Genomic DNA, 9,298 nt, shown 5'->3' on the forward strand with positions numbered 1-9,298 from the left:
CCTGAAAATCAGTCTTCTCACAAAATCTTTTGTAGCGTCCAAGTTTGTAGGTTTGGCCTACAAACTACACTGAACAAAACTATAAACGTGACAAAAAATTATTTCAAAGATTTGACTGAGTTACAGTTCATATAACGAAATCAATCAAATTAAATTAATTAATTTGGCCCTAATCTATGAATTTCACATGACTGGTAATACAGATACCCTTAAAAAAAAGTAGGGACGTGGATCAGAAAACCAGTCAGTATCTGGTGAGACCACTATTTGCCTCATGCAGCATGACAGATCTCCTTCGCATAGAGTTCATCAGGCTGTTGATTGTGGCCTGTGGAATGTTGCCCCACTCCTCTTCAATGGCTGTGTGAAGTTGCTGTATATTAGCTGGAACTGGAACATTTCATACACATTGATCCAGAGCATCCCAAACATGCTCCCGGGGTGACACGTCTGGTGAGTATGCAGGCCATGGAAGAACTGGGACATTTTCAGTTTCCAGGAATTGCGTACAGATCCTTGGGACATGAGGCAGTGCATTATTATGCTGAAACATGATGTGATGGTGGCGGATGAATGGCACGACAATGGGCCTCAGGATCTCGTCACGGTATCTATGTGCATTCAAATTGCAATCGATAAAATGCAATTGTGTTAGTTGTCCGTAGTTTATGCCTGCCCATACCATGACCCCACCACCACCATGGGGCACTCAGCAAACCGCTCGCTCACACAATGCTATAAACGCCCTATGCCATCTGCTCGGTATAGTTGAAACRAGTATTCGTCCGTGAAGAGCACACTTCTCCAGCGTGCCAGTGGCCATCGAAGGTGAGCATTTGCCACATGAAGTTGGTTACAACTCCAAACTGCAGTCAGGTCAAGACCCTGGTGAGGACGACGTGCACACAGATGAGCTTCCCTGAGATGGTTTCTGACAGTTTGTGCGAAATTCTTCGGTTGTGCAAACCCAGTTTCATCAGCTGTCCGGGTAGCTGGTCTCAGACGATCCCGCAGGTGAATAAGCCGGATGTGGAGGTGTTACGTGGTCTTCAGTTGTGAGGCCGGTTTGACATACTGCCAAATCCTCTAAAACGACGTTGGAGGCAGCTTATGTTAGAGAAATGAACATTTAATTCTCTGGCAACAGCTCTGGTGGACATTCCTGCATGCCTATTGCACACTCCATCAAAACCTGAGTCATCTGTGGCATTGTGTTGTGTGACAAAACTGCACATTTTAGAGTGGCCTTTTATTGTCCCCAGCACAAGGTGCATCTGTATAATGATCATGCTGTTTAATCAGCTTCTTGATATGTCACACCTGTCAGGTGGATGAATTATCTTGGCAAAGGAGAAATGCTCACTAACAGGGATGTAAACAAATTTGTGCCCAAAATTCAAGAGAAATAAGCTTTTTGTGCGTATGGAACATTTCTGGGATCTTTTATTTTAGCTCATGAAACATGGAACCAAGACTTTATATGTTGCGTTTATATTTTAGTTCAGTATATTATGACCCCTCTATGGAAAGATGAGACTCTCACGAACAGCGTCTTGGGACTCGTCTGAAGTCAGTACAGCTGATCTGCCAACTTCTGTCTGTAGAGTCCGAACAGTTTGGGCTACACCTACAGTACCAGTCAAAAGTTTGGACACACCTACTCATTCCAGGGTTTTTCTTTTTCTTTTCTACATTGTAGAATAAGAGTGAAGACATCAAAACTATGAAATAACACATACAGAATCATGTAGTAACCAAAAAAGTGTTAAACACATTTAAAAAATATATATATATTTGAGATTCTTCAAAGTAGCCACCCTTTGCCTTGATGACAGTTTTGCACACTCTTGGCATTCTCACAACCAGTTTCATGAGGTAGTCACCTGGAATGCATTTCAATTAACAGGTGTGCCTTGTAAAAGTTAAATAGTATAATTTATTTCCTTCTTAATGCATTTGAGCCAATCAGTTGTGTTGTGACAAGGTAGAGCAGATAGCTCTATTTGGTAAAATACCAAGTCCATATTATGGCAAGAACAGCTCAAAATTGCAAAGAGAAATGACAGTCCATCAATACTTTAAGTCATTAGGGTCAGTCAATCCCGAAAATGTCAAGAACATTGACAGTTTCTTCAAGTGCAGTTGCAAAAATCATCAAGAGCTATGATGAAACTGGCTCTCATGAGGACCGCCACAGGAAAGGAAGACCCAGAGTTACCTCCGCTACAGAGGATTTCATTAAAGTTACCAGCCTCAAATAAATGTTTTGCAGAGGTCAAGTAACAGACGCATCTCAAAATCAACTGTTCAGAGAATCAGGCCTTCATGGTCGAATTGCTGGGGGAAAAAACTACTTAAGGACACCAATAATAAGAAGAGACTTGCTTGGGCCAAGAAACACGAGCAATGGACATTAGACCAGTGAAAATCTGTCCTTTGGTCTGATGAGTCCAAATTTTAGATTTTTGGTTCTTCTTCTTCTTCTTTGGTGTCTTTGTGAGACGCATAGTAGGTGAACGAATGATCTCAGCATGTGTGGCTCCCACCGTGAAGCATGGAGGTGTAATGTTGTGGGGTACTTTGCTGGTGACACTGACAGGGATTTATTTAGAATTCAAGGCACACTTAACCAGCGTGGCTACCACAATATTCTGCAGTGTTGCGCCATCCCATCTGGTTTGCGCTTAGTGGGACTATCATTTGTTTTTCAACAGGACAATGACCCAACACTTCTCCAGGCTGTGTAATGGCTATTTGATCAAGAATGAGAGTGATGGAGTGCTATATCAGATGAACTGGCCTCCACAATCACCCAACCTCAACCCAATTGAGATGGTTTGGGATGATTTGGACCGCAGAGTGAAGGAAAAGCAGCCAACAAGTGCTCAGAATATGTGGGAACTCCTTCAAGACAGTTGGAAAAGCATTCTAGGTGAAGCTGGTTGAGAGAATGCCAAGAGTGTGCAAAGCTGTCATCAAGGCAAAGGGTGACTACTTTGAAGAATCTCAAATATAAAATATATTTTGATTTGTTTAATTAAAATTAAATAAATCTTCTTCAGGCTAGGGTCCTTTTTTCTCAATTTCCGCCTGACTGACGTGCCCAAAGTAAACTGCCTGCTGCTCAGGCCCTGAAGCCAGGATATGCATATAATTGGTACCATTGGAAAGAAGACACTTTGAAGTTTGTAGAAATTTTGATGTAGGAGACTATAACACAATAGATATGGTAGGAGAAAAACCAACCAGAATTTTAGTGGGACACCTAGCCTTAAGTTTTTTGGTTACTACATGATTCCAAATATGTTATTTCATATTTTTGATGTCTTAGAGTGTAATGGGTTAAACACTGTGATAGTGAAAGTGGTCCCATGGCCATGGACCCTGGCTGGTAGTGGAAGTGCTTGATAGTGGGCATGTGAATGGGCACTTACGGGCCTGACTCATCTGGCATGGGAAGCAGAGCCAGCAGTGGGTATGCTAACACACAGCTATCTGATGAGAGCCTGGGGGTGTGTGTTTGCTTTGGCCTCACAGCAGACCATTTACCTCGCAAGCAGTTTAGCAAGTCATTAAGATTGGATTTAATCTCTCACTCAAGCATTTAAATGCTCTGTCTCTCTTTCCACTAAGATTTTCTTTGTTTTGGTTTCAGATGTTTTGCCTTATAGACATGCATTATTTGTCAGCAGCATTTTTTATGTAAAATAACAATCATACTCCAATGAGACAGGCTCCCAAACCATCAAAATTCTATCAATTTGTTTTTGAATAATACATTATTTATGTGTAATATTGAAAACATACATATAGATGCATGAAAATAATTCCAGTGCTTGTAAAAGGCCACTGCAACATTACCAAATTAATATGAAATGTAATTACCAGAAAAGCACAAACACCCACTGTAATATTCAGTATATTTGAATGTAACTGCAACTAGCACTATTGTTACTGGAACCAACACTATAGCTTTAAACTATTCAAATGAATGACAACATACAATTCAGAAAGCATGGAAGTGTTACATATTGTAGCAAAATAACAAAAATTACAAGACAACCTTTGCTTATGCTACTTATTTGCAAGTTATAGAAATATGAAATACAGTATTATGATGTATAAATAATATACTTTACCTTCATCCAGTAGATCTCTCCAGCTCTCTCCAGTCTGTGCAAACTCTCCGTTCGTCAGCTGCATATGCTTAGGTTCCAGGTGGAAAGGACAAGCCACGCTCACTTGCACTTGCACGCACTCACACTCACACACACACACACACACACACAAACAGAAGAGCAGAGCATAATCCAATTATAGCCATAATGAAGAACAAAACCACCTTCACACACATGAGAACAAGGAGATCCCAAATATTCCACTTCCAACAGTATTATAACAAGCTTATTATCACGATACAATACAAAGTATTGTGTTTCTATTATTGTTCCCAGTGAAGGAGCACTGATGAGTTGTGAAAGAAGATATGCACAGATAATGAAAATTCATATTAATTATAACTCATGAATATGTTTAACCATTCAGTTCATGCCAAAAGACATTATTTGAATGTACTATCAAGAAAAATATGGGGCATACAGTATGAATAAAATAAAATAAKATTTTATTTGGCACATGGAACTTGGCACAGACTTTACCCTGAAATGCTGGCTTACGCCTCGATCACTTCGACAGCATCATTACGTTTTGGTACACCAGAAGTACATTCATTTCCAATGGAATGCTGTGTTTGCCTTGCAGCATTGCGTTGCAGAGGCAGTTGCAGTGCGTTCTGTGTGGTGCATACATTAGATTTATCGAACATATGCGTCAAACTGTATGCGTAGATGGCTTGACAGAAATGGTAGCAGATAGTGAATGTTGAACTTTTGTTTTCCACCTATCCAGATGATGCTGCGTACTATTTTGCGCAACAACGCTGTAGGTGTGATCAAGGCGTACAAGTAAGAACAAAAAATTGCTAAATTAAAAAGGAAAGTAGTAACACAATAAAATAACAATAACAAGGCTATGTACTGGTACCGAGTCAATGTGCATGGTGAAGAGGTAATTGAGGTAATATGTACATGTAGATAGGGGTAAAAGTGACTATGCACTCAGGACAGATCATAAACAGTAGCAGCAGCACATGTGATGAGTGTGAAAGTGTGTCTATGTGTGAGTGTGTGTGTGTGTGTGACGTCAATATGCATGTGTGTGTAAGTGTATGTAGTGTCTGTGTGTGTGTCTTTGTATGTTGGATTGTCAGTGTAGTATCTGTGAGTGTGTGGGTAGAGTCTAGTGAGTGAACAGTCTATAATTTGGGTGGCTGGAGTCTGACAATTTTTAGGGCCTTCCTATGACACCACCTGGTATGGAGGTCCTGAATGGTAGGGAGCTCAGCCCAAGTGATGTACTGGGCCGTACACACTACGCTCTGTAGTGCCTTGCGGTCGGATGCCGAGTAGTACCAAGTGGTGATGCAGCCAGTCAATATGCTCTCAATGGTGCAGCTGTAGAACTGTTTAAGCATTTGATGGCCCATTCCAAATAATGTCAGCCTCCTGAGGGGGAAGAGGCGTTTTTGTGTCCTCTTTCTTCACAACTGTGTTGGTGTGTTTGGACCATGATAGGTCCTTAGTGACGTGGAAATCTCTGGCAACAAGTCAAAAGAGTTGCCTGTATCCTGAGTGACTAAAACAGGCAGTTCTTTCGAATGTCTGTCTGGGCATGAGACAATCTATAGAAGTGGATCTGTTAATGGACTGTGCATCATGGAGTGTGCTCATCATGGAATGTGCTGTCTGTACTGTTTCAGCATTAAATGGGGCTAATAAGAATGACTGCAAGGCAACACCACTCACCAATATTGCAACAGCTTTGGGAATTATGTGTTGTCGTAGATGAGGAAAAACAGAAATGAACACATTATTGTCATGTAAGATGTTGGTGAGACACTTATCCTATGCAGATTGTTCATAGAAAATAAGGCTATTATGATTGCCTGCACTGAACCCATTAAATTAATCATAACTGGTGGTTAATGGTAAAGTCTATAGACAAGACTGTCAATTAATGACACATCAATGCAAGCATTAAAGGATAAGCAGTTGTATTCTACCCATCAGTGGAGGCTGGTGGGAGGAGTTATAGGAGAACATGCTCTTTGTAATGGCTGGAATGGAATTAATGGAACGGAGTCAAACATATGGTTTCCATATGTTTGATCTGTTAAATACCGTTCCATTAAGTCCATTCCAGCCATTACAATGAGTCTATCCTCCTATAACTCCTCCCACCAGCCTCCACTGATACCCATGTTAGGGAGAAGAGCAGATAGACTAAACCTGATTGAACAGCATAACACAATGGTCTCATCTCCATGGAATTGAGGCTGTAGTAGCACTGTTTAGCACATTCAAAGGCATGGGTATTATCCAAGCATAGCCTCGCCTTGGTCTACCTGTAGTAAGTCTTTGCAAATGTAAATGGACTTATTTCCCCCAATCAATTCAGCACAATCAAATGGAAATTAAAGTACAAATAGACCGATTTATAATCTATGCAAGGAGAGTGATTTTAATTAACCGGACAAAGACTGATTTAGTTGGCACATGTGATATTGTCAATTCTGGACATCAAACACACAAATCCACCAAAGGAGGTGTGCAGCTCAATACCTGCCTAGACGCTAAGCATTTCTATCTGACTGCTGATGTAATAAAGTTGAACAAAAAGCACTATATATAATGAAAGTCCTGGGGAGGAAATGTGGTCATTGGTTAGCTGTAAATATATCTACTCAGGAGCATCAATAATGTAATAATAATGTAATTGAAATGCAATGTACTAAGTTGAGTCATTCATTTATTAAAGCCAAATTGTCACTAGAGCTATGAATATCTATTCTATAAATGATGCATCTCTTGCACAGTAATGTAAATGCATTTGCCTACAACCCCGAAGTATAAAACAAATAGTATCAGAACATTGTTTGTAATGGATGTTTGTTTCATTTTTTTAATGCAGTGATACCTTCCCCTTGAGAGGGCTCGTTGTGGGATAATGACAATGTGAGATATGAGAGGACTTCCCTTAGCATTGAGGGAGTGTGGGTGTGTAGAGTGGTTTCATTCAAACCCTCAGCTCTGGTTCTCTAATCAGGCCCTCTGGGCCAACAGGCGGACATTCCTGAGCAATGATTCATGATGAAAATCGCATTCACACTGAGTACAGATTACAAATCAAATTGTATTGGTCACATACACATATTTAGCAGATGTTATTGCGGGTGTAGCGAAATGCTTGTTTCTCTAGCTCCAACAGTGCAGTAATATCTAACAACTAATATCAAACAATTTCACAACAATACACACAAATCTAAGTAAAGGAATGAAATTAAGAATATAGACATATTTGGAGGAGCAATGTCAGAGTGGCTAAGACTAAGATACAGTACAATAGAATAGAATACAGTGTAGACATATGAGATGAGTAATTCAAAATATGTAAGCATTATTAGAGTGACTAGTGATCCATTATTAAAGTGGCCAGTGATTTCAAGTCTATGTATATAAGGCATCAGCCTCTAATGTGCTAGTGATGGCTATTTAACAGTCTGATGGCCTTGAGATAGAAGCTGTTTTTCAGTCTCTTGGGCTGAGCTTTGATGCACCTGTACTGACCTTGCCTTCTAGATGATAGTGGGGTGAACAGGCAGTGACTCGGGTGGTTGTTGTCCTTGATGATCTTTATGGCTTTCCTGTGACATCGGGTGCTATACTGTAAGTGTCCTGGAGGGCAGGTAGTTTGCCCTTGGTGATGAGTTGGGCAGACCGCACCACCCTCTGGAGAGCCCTGCGGTTGTGTGCGGTGCAGTTGCCGTACCAGGTGGTGATACAGCCCGACAGGATGCTCTCAATTGTGCATCTGTAAAAGTTTGTGAGGGTTTTATGTGCCAAGCCAAATATCTTCAGCCTCTTGAGGTTGAAGAGGCGCTGTTGTGCCTTCTTCACCACACTGCAGAACGTGGGGTACTTTTACAACATGAATATAGTGATTGGTAAAAGGAGATGATTGTCGACTACAGGAAAAGGAGGACCGAGCACGCCCCCATTTTCATTGATGGGGCTGTAGTGAAGCAGGTTGAGAGCTTCAAGTTCCTTGGTGTCCACATCACCAACAAACAAACATGGTCCATGCACACCAAGACAGTCGTGAAGAGAGCATGACAAAACCTATTCCCCTCAGGAGACTGAAAAGATTTAGCATGGGTCCTCAGATCCTCAAAAGGTTCTACAGCTGCACCATCGAGAGCATCCTGACTGGTTGCATCACTGCTTGGTATGGCAACTGCTCGGCCTCCGACCGCAAGGCACTACAGAGGGTAGTGTGTACGGCCCAGTACATCCCTGGGGCCAAGCTTCCTGCCATCCAGGACCTCTATACCAGGCGGTCTCAGACGAAGACCCTAAAAATTGTCAAAGACTCTAGCCACTCTAGTCATAGACTGTTCTCTCTGCTACCGCACGGCAAGCGGTACCGGAGCGCCAAGTCTAGGTCTAAGAGGCTTCTAAACAGCTTCTGGCGCTAACCAGAATATAAAGAGGAGTGGGAGGCCCCGGTGCACAACTGAGCAAGAGGACAAGTACATTAGTATCTAGTTTGAGAAACAGACGCCTCACAAGTCCTCAACTGGCAGCTTCATTAAATAGTACCCGCAAAACACTATTCTCAATGTCAACAGTGAAGAGGCGACTCCGGGATGCTGGCCTTCTAGGCATGCATCGCTTTTATGTATTTATGCTAAATATATTTCCCACCACAGCATGGAGAAAGTCAAGGGAAGCAGTGGAGTGAGGTGGACATGTTCCATGCCTTGGAGGACTGTGGGGCAGGGATGGCTATGCGCCAGGCTGCCAAGGCATCTTTGTTTTTAGAAGATTACGACGTGTACATTTACATTTACATTTAAGTCATTTAGCAGACGCTCTTATCCAGAGCGACTTACAAATTGGAAAGTTCATACATATTCATCCTGGTCCCCCCGTGGGGAATGATGTCATGTTTTGTCATTGATTATCATGTCTTGTCCCTGTGCTTCCCTCTGCTGGTCTTATTAGGTTCTTTCCCTCTTTCTATCCCTCTCTCTCCCCCTTCCTCTCTCCCTCTCTCGCTCTCTCTCTCTATCGTTCCGTTCCTGCTCCCAGCTGTTTCTCATTCTCCTAACGACCTCATTTACTCTTTCACACCTGTCCCCTATTTTGCCCTCTGATTAGAGTCCCTATTTCTCCCTCTG

This window comes from Salvelinus sp. IW2-2015, linkage group LG15 (assembly GCF_002910315.2).
Source record: "Salvelinus sp. IW2-2015 linkage group LG15, ASM291031v2, whole genome shotgun sequence".
In the NCBI taxonomy this organism is placed as follows: Eukaryota; Metazoa; Chordata; class Actinopteri; order Salmoniformes; family Salmonidae; genus Salvelinus; species Salvelinus sp. IW2-2015.